Source organism: Delphinus delphis, chromosome 2, assembly GCF_949987515.2.
Source record: "Delphinus delphis chromosome 2, mDelDel1.2, whole genome shotgun sequence".
NCBI lineage: Eukaryota > Metazoa > Chordata > Mammalia > Artiodactyla > Delphinidae > Delphinus > Delphinus delphis.
This window is the reverse complement of record NC_082684.1, coordinates 82226944-82243527: the sequence shown is the minus strand read 5'-3', so window position 1 is coordinate 82243527 and position 16584 is coordinate 82226944. Positions and strand designations below refer to the sequence as shown.

General features: G+C 40.9%; 1 pseudogene; it reads right to left on the bottom strand.

Annotated features, from left to right (window-relative positions):
* Positions 1 to 13217: 13217 nt before the first annotated feature.
* Positions 13218 to 15127, bottom strand: LOC132420493 (dnaJ homolog subfamily A member 2 pseudogene; annotated as a pseudogene).
* Positions 15128 to 16584: the final 1457 nt, after the last annotated feature.

Genomic DNA, 16584 nt, shown 5'->3' with positions numbered 1-16584 from the left:
GTTTTCGTCCCACTCAGAAGAAGAATGTTCCTGATTGATTAACCTTTAAAGGGAAAATGTGAGACAATATAAAGTTGCTTGGTGATTATACCCCATGAATCCTGTTCAGTAAACTAGTGGATAAACTTTGTCATTCCCAGAGGAACTGCTGGTGCAACCCTGGTCAGTAAGTGGAAAAGGCAACATGGTTTGGTATAAAGAGCCTTCTGCTACATTTTAGCTATGTGGTCTTGTGAAACACACCTAATTTCTACAAATCATTGTTTCCTAATCTGTAAAATAAAGTGAATACATACTACCTGCCTTTTTGACTTCACAGTATGGTTAGGAAGATCAAATAAGATCGTATACTTGAAAATGTTCCTAAATTCCAGAACATATTCAAAATCAATTAAGTACTTGAGGATTAACGTACCTTGACTAGATGGTACTTTGAAAGCTCATAAAACCTTTCCTTTTGCCCATGGACTGAGCCATCCTAAACCCATAGCCAAATAACAACAATTGAAGAAGAAGAAAACTCCAGAGAAGGCTATTCCACCGAATCCCCAGTGGCCCCTTCCTTTTACCAACACTGCCAGGATAATCTGTTCTGCCTGAGTATTCTTAATGTTTATCACCACTTAGAAAAGCCACTGACAACTTAGCACCAATGAAAGTTTTCTTCTCTCATCAGTTCTTCAGCACCTTCTCCAGCATGAGTGTTGAATTGCTGGCCAATTACTTGGAAACTGAAGTGAGCCCAAGAGAGTCAGTGAATTACTAAGAAAATCATTTACATAGGGAGGTAATGTCGATGGAGAATACTGATTGAAAAAATGTCTTCATTATTCTCATAGAAGGGCTGGGAAAGCAGAAGAGAGTGTAAGGAAGAGACCGAGGAATGACTTTTCTTGTCAAAAACAAGGAAAACAGTATGAGCATCTCACAGACAATACGATATCTGTTTGTAGTTATGACGTGGGATCTCCCTGACAAAACCGGTGGAAAACTGGCTGCTGCTAGTTGAAAAGTATTCTAGCGGCGCTTGAATGTGGCATTGCTCTGTGGTACTGTATAGAATTAAAAAAATAATAATAATGGGGTTATTTGTGTAAGAAAATGGACCATGAAATCTAAGGGGTGCTTGAGTTTCTGCAGGAAACCATTCCCCTTCTCCCTCTCCCCAGAGTGTTTCAAATTAAAATTTTAAGCTTCTTGAAACCAGTGATGATGAATTCCACCACCTCCACCATCACACCACATCTGTCTGCTTTTTCTCCTGTGAGTGGTGCCATTTAAAAGAATATAAACCAGCTCTTCCATTACTTCCTAGGAGCTTATGCTCTAAAATGAACTTTGTATTCACAGACTGGTGAGGGAATAAGTACACTATGCAACAGAGGGGCTCAAGGAATGGAAATGATGGTTAGAAATTCTATTAATTATTCTGCGTTCAGATGTTAAAAGTGATATATATATATATGTATATGTGTGTATACATATATATGTGTGTGTGTGTGTGTGTGTGTGTGTGCGCGCGTGTGTGTGTGTACTGGAATGGTTGAGGACTGGAGGGCAGTGTAAGGGTGCTATTTTAGTTGGTGGAGAGATGAGATATTATCTAAAGTCAAAAGAAAAAATAATACTCCTTAAGTATAATATTTGAAGTACTAACAGTAATGAAGAAATGACTACAAATAATGACTACAAATAAGTTAACTCTACAAACTAGGAAAGAAGGGGGAGGAAGTAGAATTGAGTTAAAGTGCTTTATCTTTTATGGTGGACAGCCAAAAATACTGTCTAAAGCCGACAAGTCAAGACACAGAAGTATAAAATTTTTTGTGGTGATGGAAGTGACTATCTTTGGTTATAAACACAAGAGCAGTGGCTTCCCTAGGGGCTGAAGCAGGGCTTCAGGGGGCAAAATGTACAGACGAGGTGGCCTCTTCTCCCCACCCTCTTCCATTCAACTGGAACAACTCTGCTTTTTATCTGTTTTACATCTTGGGTTACAGTGAAATATTTTACTGAAAAAAAAACGGTCCCTTGGGCTTCCCTGGTGGCGCAGTGGTTGAGAGTCCGCCTGCCGATGCAGGGGACACGGGTTCGTGCCCCGGTCCAGGAAGATCCCACATGCCACGGAGCAGCTGGGCCGGTGAGCCATGGCCGCTGAGCCTGCGCGTCTGGAGCCTGTGCTCCGCAACGGGAGAGGCCACAACAGTGAGAGGCCCGTTTACTGCAAAAAAAACACACAAAAAACAGAAAAAACGGTCCCTTGTTTTTGAAATGTTTGGAAAACATCATCTAGGATAAGATGCATCCATTAAAAAGATTTGGATTAAAAACGTAAATTTCGGTAGGGCCAAAGAAATTACAGAGAAATGTAAGGGATAATACTTAAGCGTAATACATATCCATAGGATCTCTCTTTTGAAAACGATCCACTTCCATAGACGTGCTGCCCCAGAAACCATGATTCCCCACCTGATCACGTCATCCCTTATTGAACCAAGAGTGAAGAGCTCATGGAAGTTTGGTTGTTTTAAATGTGGGTTCTTAGGTTCTAGACTCTGGGATTTGAACTGAGTTGATGTATACTTGGGAGCTGTGGTATGGCTGTCATGGTCATTTTCCAGGAAGACAATAAAGAAGTAGAAGAAAGCAAAGAGTGGGGAAAGAGGTATTAAAGAGCGCCAGAGACGAAAATTTCCCCTTCTTTGCATTTCACAGTTCCCCATCCCTGAGGAAACTATTGGATTTCATTATCTGAGATCTTTCCATAAAACCTCCATTATGTTTGTCAAGTGTGCATGGGACTTTTTTCCTTGGAACCAACAATAAAGGAAGAGAAGAGAAGGGGAGAAAGCCTTGACTAATATACAGAAGGGAACTCATAGAAACTTGGGGAGAGAGCTTAGAATGATTTGAAGGTGATAGGGGCAGTTAATGAAACTAGTACAAGAGAAAATCGTTAGAATTCAGAGAGGCTCAGATGACTGACATTGAAAGGGAGCAGCCCATGAACATCTGCAAGGTGACTTAGTTGCTGGGGCTCAGAGAACCTATGCGATGAGGATCTGGTGACCGGGAAGACCTAAAACCAAAAAGTGTATCAAGGGCATGGACAGAAAAAGACTTTTACCTTTCCTAGGGACAGAGAGAACGAAGGGAAGTACCTTACCATTGGATTGGGGTTAGAAGTAGAAAGAATAAATAAAAGATAGTTACAGCTACAGATAGAGCCAGCTGTTTAGAAATGATGCTAGGAAGCCAGGGGTGACTAGCATTGACCGAGTAGTGCTTGAATCTATCAAATTAATTGCATTGAGAAATCTGTTTGTATGTAACTTACCTAATTTGTACATGGCTTTTATCATGACATTCCTATAAAGCATAGTGATAAAATAGTTCAGTAAGCCAGATGCTTGGGCCACCTGGTTCCATGAATTAGACTCAATTCAACCATCCATAGCTTCCCAAGTTTCATTCCGAAACCCACCGCAGTTCTTGGCAGAAGAAGGGTCTGTTGGTTAATAGGCTCTACACAGGAGGTGCTGCATAAACAGGCAGCAAACATTTGCTCTCTTCAGAAATGCTGCAGCCTAGTGAATTATCGGGGGTGGGGGGTTGCATTGTAAAAGGGAATACTGAGGTATAAAAGACTCACCCCAGTATTTTGGTCTATAGGAAAAGTTGCTGCAATACAACGCTATGCACCTCTGGGAAATCTTTGTCTTCCTGGACTCTCATTTCTCTAGTGATGGGGAAGACACCAGAAGAGCTGGCATGCCATTTCTTCTCTTCCTTCCTTCCTTCCTTTCTTTTCTTTCTTTTGCTCTCTCTCTCCCTCCCTCCCCCCCCCCCCTCCTTCCTTCCTTCCTTCCTTCCTTCCAGCTGCGCTGGGTCTTAGTTGCAGCGCACGGGATACTAGTTGCAGCACGTGGGTGTCTTAGTTGCGGCATGCAGACTCTTTAGTTGCGGCATGTGAAACCTTTGCTGTGGCCCCTTTGCTGTGGCATGCATGTGGGATCTAGCTCCCCAACCAGGGATCAAACCCGGGCCCCCTGCATTGAGAGCACGGAGGCTTACCCACTGGACCACCAGGGAAGTCCCATGCCATTTCTAAAAGGATCTGGCCCCTGACCCCAATACTTGAGGTAATTACCTACAATGCAGCTTTGTTGATCAAGTATCAAATACTTCCAGGTCATGAACATATTCAGGAAGACCACTGCCTTTCAAGAGGTAGATAGAGAGTAAAAGAACATCTTACTACTTTTAGAAAATCACAAACATAATACACCTTCCTTTAAATGTATTAAAACCTAATGCTGCTTTCCTAATCTATAGATTTATAGAATTCTGTAAATATCCTACACTAATATCAATTGCATAAGCACTATTAAAGAAACATTTGACTCAACCTTGGAAAAAGGTTTCCTTCTTCGGAGTAGGAGAAAAGAAACTGCTAGTATTTCTTATTTGGCTGTCACAAGCATATTTGCACACACCTATTTATTTAAAAGTATTTGCCTTTGCCCTAAAGGTGCATTTTCTTTTGAAATCAGTAAGGTTACCTCCACAGTCTTATTATTTTGGCCAATACGTGCTGTTGTTCAGCGAAACATTCAGGAGAAATCATATGATTAAATGGATAAGCAGTCTGTGAATTTGCAATTGTGTGCTATATCACCTTTCGTGCTCCATGTTCTGACATAGTGCCCTGGCTCTTCTAGAAGGATATCTGCATTATTGTCTTTGGGAATAAGAATAGATTAGAGTTTGCTGTTATGTAACAATGATCCATTACTACACAGTGGCTTTCACACATGGTTACCAAGCTCCAAATGGACTTTAGCTCTGTGGTCCTTGCTATAGGGCTAACAGAGGCCAATTTGCTATACCAGGGTTTTCCCTAGTACGATCCACAGTCAAGCTGACTGAGAATTCTGTAAATATCCTACACTAATGTCAATTGTTTAAGCACTACTAAAGAAATATTAAATTCAACCTTGGGAAAAGGTTTCCCTCATCCCAGATCTACTACATCACAACCTCACCATCCCAGCTACCCACCACCAATGTGTCCACTCTTTGAAGCAGCAGTTCTCAAACTTAGCTGCATATTGGAATCACTCAAGGAGCTTTAAAGCATAATGATGCCTAGTTCCATCTATGGAGATTCTGAATCAATTGGTCAGTGGTGTGGCCCTGAGCATCAGGGTATTTGGAAGCTGCCTAAGTGATCCTAGTAGGTAGGCAAGGTTTGGAGCCACTGTTCTAGGGCTCCTTAGACTGTGGGAAGGGAGCCTGACGATTTCAGTGTCACTTCCTTTCATTGCCCTTGGCCATGGGGCTCCCTGAAAGAACTAGTTCAGGGATATGTTGATGTGCAAATACTATGGGAATCACTTCATTTCTCACTCTCAGGAGGAAGAGATTGTCTCTATCTTCCAAAAAGGTTTCCTCAGTATTGATGACCTTTGCCCTTATAGGTCACTCGACCTCACATCCCCCTGAAGTCCTACAAGTGATATTTGGAGTAAGCAGTCTAAGAAGATGGCCTATGTATAAGCATGCTCCAGGCTTCATAGCCTGTGAACTACAGCCATACCTTCCATCATATACTAAGCACAAAATGTAAGGAAATAAGTAGGTACCCTTTATATTGCTGACAAAATTCTTAACTCTTTTGACCCTTGTTGCTTTTCCTCTGCCTCCCTCAAAAGTTCAAGAAGACAAATCCATGGATGCTTCTTCCAGCTACTTGCCATATTTCCTGCCATCTTGCCTTTGCTTATGCTTGGTATCTTTGCAATGCCTTTCTTCTTATTCCTCCTCCCCCTGGTGAACTCATTACACTGTGCAATTGTCCCAAGCAATCCTTCCTCTAAACAGAATTGATTGTTCTTACATGCTTACACCTCATCTTGAACCTATTTTAATGACAGTTCTTATCAAATTGCATCATAACCAGTTGTGTTCACAATCATCGTCTCTGCCAGATCAATCCAACAAACATTTAATGAGTGGCCACAAGTGCAACACAAAAGTGAATCATTCTCTCTACCTCCTCTGTCATTTAGGAGCTCATACTGCAATGGGAAAGATACATATATCATTATAATATACCTGGATAGAGGCTATAAAACATAGATATATAATGTTAAGGAAAACTCTAAGTGCTTAGGGCTATTGTTTAAGATGGGAATACTTAATTTCTGGATGTCAGAATCATCCTCAATTGTAATGGGAAGCTGGATTATTTGGATAAATAACTAACCTTTGTCAAAACGGTCTTTCAGACCGTTTTATCAGTACAGCAAGAGACAATGTTCTGGCTATGATCAACTATTGGTCACCTACAGAATGGTTATTGTTATGATGTTATGAGCTGTGTAGAACCTTTTAAAATTTTGTGCTACCTCCAAAGGGCTGGACAAATTTCTATGATTTCAAGGTACAAATCCCCAGATGCAGGAGGAAAAAATAGAGGGCTTTGAATTTATTAGATTTGGATCTGAACCTAGGCTCTATTGTTTATTAATTAAGCGGCCAAGGTACTTGTTTTCTCTGAACATCAATTTCTTTCTACAATGAGGATAAAAATAGATACCTCACTTGACTGTATGGATGAGTAAATAAGACAATGCATGCAGAGCACTTAGCACAGTGCCTGGCATATAAAAAGAACTCAGTAAATGTTGGTTTCCCTCTATGTACTTCTAAAAAGTTAAAAAGAACAGGTTGGTGCAGAGCCAGAGGGAAAATGCTAGAAGGACTTTTGGAGCAGATATCAATTGCTTGCTCCTCCTTTGATCTGGTAAGTAGTGTTATTCCACAACCTGCTGAGCTTGTCCAGCATCTGAAGAGTTAATTTTCAACTCCAATTCCCTCTCCAAGTTTAGACTCAGGCCACTTGGGTTCAGAGTTTCCTGTGTCCAGGGTGAGCAGAATTCATGGCCTTCCTCCTGTGCTAAGCTCCCGAGTCTGGCAGCTGGAGAAGAACTCACGATTTCTTTCCCTCTTCAACACCACACAAGGCTGCCAGGAAAGGAGAAAGAAGGTTGTTTCATCTGCAGTTCAGTAAATATTTCAGGGCTGGGCAGAGAGCAAGGACTTGTAAAATGAAAGAGGAAGGGCTTTCTGATTCGTGTCTGGCTCTCCCAAACCCTGAGCAATCTGTTCCTGTTTAAAACAAAAAGCAAAACATGTTTCCTCAAACTGGTTTAAGAGAATAGTGATGACTAAGACAGTATATTTATTTCCGCTGTCATAGGAGTCATGGATTCTTGGTTTAAAAAAAAAAAATTATCCTGTATTTTAAAAAATACTGTGGTTCCCTTTCTAGGGACTCTTGAAAAGAAATTCTTTTTTGGACATTAAGATGTCAGGGGAGCAAGTTCTCAATTCTGAAACGTTTCCTTGGTCAAAAAGATTAGAAAAGTTTGTTGAGAAGAACACAGATCTAAAGACGGTTAGCAAGGTTAAAAAATTAAAAAGAGGACAAATGGAAATTACATTCATTCATTCAATAAATAATCATTACACACCTATTGTGTTCCAGGGATTGTAGATACAATTCTGAGTTAACAAAGCTGAACAAGATGTACCTGTCTCCTCATGTTAACAGCCTAGGGGGCTGCAGACAAGTAAACACATCATTACAATACAGTGTGATAAAGGTCCTGATAGTAGAAGTTTGAGGCTGCATAGGAGGGGACTCAGAGATCCAAAGGATGAGCAGAATTCAGTCAGATGAAGAGAGCTGTGGGTGCAAACAGTGTTCTAGGCAGAGGGAATCGCATATTTTAAGCCTTAGACATAAGAGAGAGTGGAGTGGGTTTGAGGAATTAAACTCATTTTAATGTATCTGAATGTTGCGGGAGGAGTAGCTGGAGATGAAGTTGGCAGGATACCTATTGTCTTCCTTTCAGCAGCTTGATGCTGGTAAGGTGTGGATTTAGGATCGAGAGGAAGGTATAACTCCCTGCAGATTTTGGGCCCAAGTCATCTGCTTGAACCGAAACTTGCCAAGAGAGGTGTGTAACATGTTTCCTTGTTTCCCATTCTGCTATTGTTTCAAGTGTGAATAGTTTCCAAAGGAAACTCGAGGGATGCTTGATGGGGCAAGATTCAGGTATTCCTTGGCCCACTTGCTAAATATCAGAACCTCATCTCAGGTCTCAACTCCTGGGATGTTGGCATCCTTGGCAGATGGAATCCACTGTTTAATGTATCAACTAATAAATGGAAGATGAGGGGGACCGTGATGGGAACAGCTCCTAGATACAAGGGCTTCCTGAGCACTTAGCTGGTAACTGATAATTATCAATTATCTTTGACTTGTCGCTATGAGTTGAGGGATGAGGAGGCAAGAAAAACACCAGAAGAATAAATCTTTGAATGATGAGCAACTTAAATAATGATTAGAACCACTGGACATGCGGCCATTTTAACCCTTGCTACCTTAAAAACATAGCCATGGGTTTGTTTCCATTAAAAATACAATTCTCTATCCTTCCTGGGACACTCATGAATAGTCATCTTAAAAATAGCCATGAAATCAGAGCATTAGAAAGAGTTCAGGGGTCTTTTGGTCCGACAGCTTTATTTTAGCAATGAGGAATCTCTTTTCCAGACAAGTGAAGCGGTGCATCTTCTGGTTCCTGCCTCAGGGCTTTTACACTTGCTGTTCCCTCTGTCCCCCTACCTCTGCTTTGCTTGTCACCTCATTATTCAGGATTCTGCTCAGGATTTATTGAATTCCCTAATTAAAATAGCTTCTGACCAATTTTTCTAAATATCTTTACCTGCTTTATTGTACATACATTTTCTGAAATATTGTTTCCTTGTTTATTGACTATCTCTTTTACTAGAATTTAACTAAAAATTTATCTTCATCGTTGCTATGTCCCCAGCATTTAAAATAGTGCCAGGAAAATAATAGGACTTAATGAATGTATTTTTAAATTTTATGAATGAATGAAAAGTAGAACTTGGGTCTGCTAGATTATTGACCTTTCTATTACTCCAGCGCTTCTCAAATTTTAATGTGCGTATGAATCACTTGGAGATCTGGTTAAAATCCAAATTTGATTGAGAATGTCTTGAATTCTGAGATTGCACATTTCTGGGAAGATCTCAGAGGATGCCAGTGATTCAGGTCCATGGCCCACATTCCAAGTACTCTCCTGTAGCTGTGCTCCTGAAGCAAAAGTTAACTCTGCTTTGCCAGAACCTTTTTGATAGTCTACTTAAATACATATGATTTAGCCTTACGTTTTTTTTCAAGGAGAAGGGAGTAGGTTGCACTTTTTGCAAAATTTTATTATAAAAATTTTCAAACATAAAGTTGAAAGATTTTTATACTGAACCCACCACCTAGACTACACCATTAACGTGGTACAACTCTTGCTTTTCACATTTCAATCTATCATCTTTCTTTTTTAAAATTAATTAATTAATTTTGTTTTTGGCTGCGTTGGGTCTTCATTGCTGCACACAGGCTTTCTCTAGTTGTGGAGGGCAGCAGTTACTCTTCGTTGCGGTGTGCGGGCTTCTCATTGCGGTGGCTTCCCTTGTTGCAGAGCACAGGCTCTAGGCGCTCAGGCTTCAGTAGTTGTGGCTCGGGTGCTCTAAAGCACAGGCTCAGTAGTTGTGGCGCACGGGCTTAGTTGCTCCGCGGCACGTGGGATCTTCCCAGACCAGGGCTCGAAGCCGTGTCCCCTGCATTGGCAGGAGGATTCTTAATCACTGAGCCATCAGGGAAGTCCCCAGCTATCATCTTTCTATCCAACCTCAATCTATATTATATCTTGATGCGTTTCAAGCTGAGTTGCAAACAGCAGTGCACGTCTTCCAAAATATTTCTAAGCTGCATTTTAAAAAGTGACTCTTCCTGGTTGGTGATCAAACTGTGGAGGCAATTCAGGAGTCTTCTTTATGGAGGTGGCCCCATCTATCACTTTTCTTAACTGCATTCTTATTCTGGGCCTTTTCCTTCATGAGGACACTGAAATTCATGCTTTGGAAATGTTAGACATATTCCATATCTTTTGAAGGCGTCCCACTATGATTTTAAGCCCAAACCCAGTTGGCCTATTTAATAGGAATAATTTCTATTGGAAATTTAAATAATTGGAATAATTTAAATTATTCTGTAAAGGATAGACTAGAAGGAAACAATAATTTATTATTGGCTCCTTGGCATTTTAATAAAACTGAATGAAGGCTGCAAAGTTGAGACCTTCCTTTTAGACTAACAACTTCTTGAGGGCAGGGACCATTTCTTAATCATCAATATACCCCCAGTGCCTAGTACTGTCTTTAGCACATAATAAATGCTAAATATTTGCTGAAAGGTTCATTGAATGAATGAGTGAACACTTACAATGTAATAGCAGTTTTTCCCACCTGATCTTTAATTGTTGGTGCCAATCCCTGCCAGACCCATACCTATCCAGAGCAGAGTTTCTCAAACTCCATGCCGTTGATATTTTGGGCCAAATCTTTCTTTGGCTGTCTTGTGCACTGTAGGAGGTTTAGCAGCATCCCAGGCCTCTATTAACAAGAGGCCAGTAGCAGTCCTCCCAGTCATAACAATCGAAAATGCTTCCATACGTTGTTGAATGTTACCTGGGGTACAAAATTGCCCCAGTTTGAGAACCACTGAGCTATAGCAATTGAAATCTCACAACCTGAGGCTAGCTCTGCTCAACCTCTGAGCTAATAAGGACCAAGCCTGAATATATATATTTAGAGTCAGAAAAATATTTTTATTCCCTAGGATTCATGTTAGAATTGAGAAATGGTCTATGGCCTATGTGTTTAAAATGCCCTGGATGAACCCTGAGTGCCCTTCCTGGTGCAGCATTTTCTCCCAGGTCCCACTGCACAGACCTAGGCTCTATGACTGGCTTCTGCCCTGACTTCTGATCTGTACTGTAGTCTATGCTGGATTTCCAGAATAATCCTAATGCATAATAATAATCCTAAAGCATAATCCTAATCCCATTATCCCTTGATTGAGGAGCTGATTCCTTGTCATCTTCTTCCCCTGGGGATCGGACCTTGCTCAGTGCATATAACATTGTTGCCTGAGTTACTACTTAAATTGGAGGTTCTCACCTCCTGGGGCCTCTAATTGCTTTGACCATGTGTTACTGCCTGATGACTCCTACTGGGGTTCCCTATGCTCACACAGGCTGATGGATATTGGTACTACCTCAGATCTGACTTGTGTTTTCTAGATCCCCTGGGATAACATAATTGGCACCACTGGCCAGCTTCCTTTGGAGCTAGCCATACATTTTGGGACCATCCATTCTGGCCTCTTACCCCTTCCTCGTTAGTCTTCATAGTTTATTTCCCCTGTCCGAGTTAGACTCTCTCCTCACCAAGGACTAAAATTTCAACAACTTCAGGGTGATCTTTTCAGCCTGTTTGACTTTTCTGTCATGTTAATCAGATTCTCCTGTCCTCAGAGGCACCTTTTTTGTCTACTGCTCCTAACCACAAAAGCTGCTAAAGAAAGACTCATAATCAAACCCAAATGGTCCACGAAATCTTATATTTCCTCCTTGGCCATTGTACATAACTCTGTTGTTTGTTCTTCCTCTATTACCTGCCTAACTCCATCCCCTGATGGTTTGTTTCAAATACATTTCTTTCTCTGTAAACCTCCAAGCTTGCTTTCTTTACCACTGAAGACAATGGTAGGGAAATACTGACAATCTCGCATTTCTTCAGCAAGATTAGGCTATTTTTATCTTCATCTTAACGTATTCACGTTTCTTTATCTTCATGTGATTCTTCCTTCCAGGCTCAGCTAAGAAATACCCTTTCTCTTCTCTTGCTTATGAATGGTTCTTTCTGAACTCCTTAACCAGATTGAGGATCTGTATTTGACTTAGAATTGTTTCTTTATATACTTGTGGGCAAAGTCCAATTACATCCTGCTTTGCCTCACCCAGAATTGACAAAATGGGATCTCTTCCCTTCTGCAAGCTCTCCTTTTCACTTTGCTGTGAAGAGGGAGAGAAAACACAATGTAGGGTATTTATTAACTGAGCTGCTAATAATTTTTGACCTTTTCCCCATGATACCCGTAGTAGCATGCTGGACATATAACACAAACTGAAATACTGAAATTATTCATCAATTGATAAATTAAAGGAGTACGTGACTCTTGTTCAGCTCCACTTTTCTTTTCAAGTAACCATCATGCTCCTGGCATAGATCATCTTGCCTGCCTAATTACCTCCGTGCCTGATTTACCTTTCTTTCTTTTATTCATGTATGTATGTCCGCATTGGGTCTTCGTTGCTACACGTGGCCCTCTCCAGCTGCGGTGAGTGGGGGCCACCCTCTGCCGCAGTGCATGATCCTTCCATTGCAGTGGCCTCTCCCGTTGCGGAGCACAGGCTCCAGGCATGCGGGCCCCAGCAGCCGTGGCACGCTCACCGGTCCAGTCGCTCTGCGGCATGTGGGATCCCCCGGGACCAGGGCTCGAACCCGTGTCCCCTTCATTGGCAGGCGGATTCCCAACCACTGCGCCACCAGGGAAGCCCTACCTTTCTTTTTTTCTTTAATCAATCATTAGTTTTCTCTGGTACTTATGATAAAAACTCTTTAACCCATGAAAGGGCTCTTCTAGTTAAATCAGTTCCCACCAATTAGCTCCTATAATACAGTTCTTAAGAAATTGGTAGAAACTTTATTTTTGCAGCCACCCACAGAAAAATCAGTACGGGTTTGCTTATACAGTGAGCAAATATTCAGTTCCTCAACAAAACAGGCCTTTTAATTCACGATATTTCCAGTAGTTTTTCTTTGAGTGAATCACTCTGGTTTGGCTGCTTGGGCAGGGCTCAGCGTTGGAGGGCTAATGTATTCATGTTGCTGGGTAACTAGGGTAACCCCTCGCTATTCCATTGGTCCTCCATGGATCCCTGACATTCAGGATCCTCCACTGTTGGATTAGAAAATGAGCTGAGCAGGAATTGATGTGATAGCTAAGATAGTTCTAATATTTTGGCAAGGGAATGTGGAATGACATTAGGAATACTGAAATTCTGCCGATTTGGGGTTTAGTAGTGAATCTGACAATAGCTTGAAATGAAAATGAAATCATCCTTAATCTTTTTTTTTTTTTTTTTTTTTACACCAACTGCTTTTTATTATTGAGTCTCAGAAACCTTTCACAAGATGGTAAAAAAATAAAAAAAAAGAAAGAAAGAAAAAAAAGGAAAAAAAAAGGGCGGGGGGAGAAACCCCAAACTTTACAACCACAGCTCAGCTAATGTTATTTTTTCCATTGTTCCCAGTCAGCTCCAAACCCATTGTGTGCAAAGCCCATTTTTCCATGCATCTAAATGATAGATACAGGCTATGAAATTCTTTATTCTATTTGTAGCAGCTTATGCAGGTGCAGCCAAACACAAAGCTTCAGGACAAATTGTACACAAACTTTACAATGTGGGATTTGAATTTAAAATATGAAACATAAAATCTACACAAAACTGATAAAAATCAAGCACAGATACCAGGACTGAAACTTATAACCCACATGTGAAAGGGAGTCTTGTTTCCTTTCAAGTGCTTTATTCTGCTACAGAACAGTCGAAATGAAGATGTAAAGCTTTGTGGTTAGTTTAAATTATACACTCTGTAGATACTATACCAATTTTAAACGTTACACATAGACCAACAGATGTCCATCAGTTCATCTGGGTTGACCAGCTGGATCGCTGAAAACAAACCAGGCAAGTGTGGAAAGAAAATCCACCTGTGCAATTTGTTTGCAGAGTTTACTGATGGGCACATTGCACTCCTGGTCCATGATGGCTACTGCTTTCTTCATCAGAGCTATCATTATAGGCTTCACGCCTCTGACCACCTCCTGAGCCCCGACTGCTATCAAACTCTTGAAGCTCTACCTCCTCTGTGTCTCCAATAATGTTCGGAACTTCTGGTCTAGATGGCAGAAGATCTTCTAATTCAGAAAGCTTGTCTGGGTTGATCCAGTTGTTTTCAGGAAACTGCACATCAAATTTTATGTAAAGATCACCTTTTTCAAAGGGATTACGATACTGTGGCATTCCTTCACCTCGAACTACACGGACACATCCTGGCTCAATTACTTTGCCAGGGGGGTATTTCACCACAATCTGACGTCCATCAAGGTGCTTAAATGTGAACTGAAATCCACATAGAGCTTCAACAAGTCCTATCTTATATGTCATGTGCAAATCATTTCCGTCTCTCTGGAACACCTCATGTTCTTTTTCTTGTAGCAAAAGAACAATGTCTCCTGGTTCCACTCCTGGGGCCTGGTCTGCTTCCCCAGTAAATGTAATTCTCTGTCCATGTTTCATGCCTTTGTCTACGTGGACTTCAAGAATCTTGACTTCTTTAATCACCTTCTTCCCTTCACATTTTTTACATTGGTCCTTTTCATTAATTACCTCCCCTTCTCCATTACAGTCAGAACACACAGACTGCATCTGTTGTACCATTCCTGGAGCCAGCTGTCTGATCATGATGCGTACACCTCGACCCCAACAAGCACTACACTTCTGGACAGCTCCAGACTTCCCACCTTGGCCACTGCATGCGCTACAGAGTACATTCTTGCTAAGTTGTAGTTTGGTTGTCTTGCCATTATACAGATCTTCTAAAGCTACTTTGAGTGGATGCATCATGTCCTCTCCTCTTCTTCTGCCATTTCGACTTCTGCTCTGATTGCCCATGAAGCCGAATAATCCCCCACCAAAAATGTGAGAGAAAATATCATCCATGCCACCACCTCCGCCGCTACCTTCCCGAAGACCTTGTTCTCCATATCTGTCATATAGTTCGCGCTTCTCAGGATTTGATAGTACTTCATATGCAAAACTTATTTCTTTGAATTTGTCACCAGCATTTGGATTCTTATCGGGATGGTATTCCTTGGCTAACTTTCTGTATGCCTTCTTCAGCTCGTTCTCGCTGGCGCCGGGCGGGACGCCCAGGATGTCGTACAGCTTCGTGTCGGCCACGTTCGCCATGGCGGCCGGCCTGGCAGCGCTCAGGGAGGAAGGCGGCGGAGCAGGCGGAGCGGAGCCGGGCCCACGGCAGCGGCGGCGGCGGCGGCGGCGGCGGCAGCCCATCCTTAATCTTTCTATGTTTCAAGTTTATCTTTTGAAAAACGAAGTTTCCTTTAGAGTAAACATTTTATGGTTCCTATGTTTCCAGTACTATTGTGAAGGAAATATTTTAGAGACTTTTCTTTATCTCCATTTTTCCATAATTTCACTGATAGACCTTGCTACAGAACTCTGTAAAGTCATTTTCCAGGCAATCTATAGGCCCTATCCATTTGAAGACACATGTTTTAGAATTTTTCCCATATTATCTGAGCCTGAGAATTTTAAAGGCGTTTACCCAAAGTCATACACCCTGAAAGTATAAGGAGGTTAGATTTAGAGAATCTAGTTTGTATAAAAGATGAGACAGAAGGCAATCTTGGAGAGGCAATATTTGAAGGGAAACTGGCTGAGAATTTTCCTGAATTAAAGAGAAACATGAATCCTTAGATGGAAAGTGCATTTCAAGTTTCAAGTAACTTAAATAAAATAAATCCACCTCAGAGTGAACTACAGAATATCAAGGATAAAGAGAAAATCTCACAGACTATCTAATCCCAAAGAAAGATTGCCTATCAAGAAAACCAGATTTCCAGTAGATTTCTCATCTGTTAAGTATAGATTTCAGAGGACAGTGAAGTGAACATCTTCAAAAGTTCTGAGAAAAAATAACGGACAACATACAATCCTATTCCCAGCTAAATTGTTATTCAAGGGCAAGGATAAACTAAAGATATTTTCAGGCATACATCCACCCACACATCCTTCCTAAAACAGCAACTATACCACACAGGTGAGAATATTCAGAGGGGATAGGAGGAATGTAACAAACAACAGTGAGCACAGAAGTTAAAGATATTGGTAAATTTAAAAAGAACAATTGCACTGTTAAAAATAATGTCATCTTGTGTGAAAAAATAAGAAACCAAAGCTAGATAGTAATAACTTTATGGAGGTGGGAAGTGTTCACATGTTCTAGGGTCATTGTCTTGTTTGTTTGGAAGAGAGACACTGAATAATTTAGACTTTGTTAGAAAAACATACAGTTAAGTACATATGTTCAGGGAGACCACTAGAACCACTAGAAGAATAGAAATATAACCTATAACTTCCACACCAACAGAGAAAAACATTACATTCTAAGTGAAAACAGGAAAGGGGGTGGGTGAAGGCCACTAAACAAGAAAAAAACCAGAAAAAGATGAATGAAATAAGACTAAATAAAAGTATAAAGAATAATGATTGCTGAACATAAATGATTTTAATCATGGGTCCCATTTTATAGAGTTTTGGATTACTCTAGATTTCTTGTGGGAGTTGGGGATTGTTTACAACATAACCTCAGACAGATTTCCAGGTTTTCTGTATATAAGCTAGAAAATAGCTTATATGAAAACCATTTTCATTTAATATTGAAAAGAAGGAAATGCCTTTGCATTGCCTCTCAAACAACTGGAATCTGGTGTTTGAT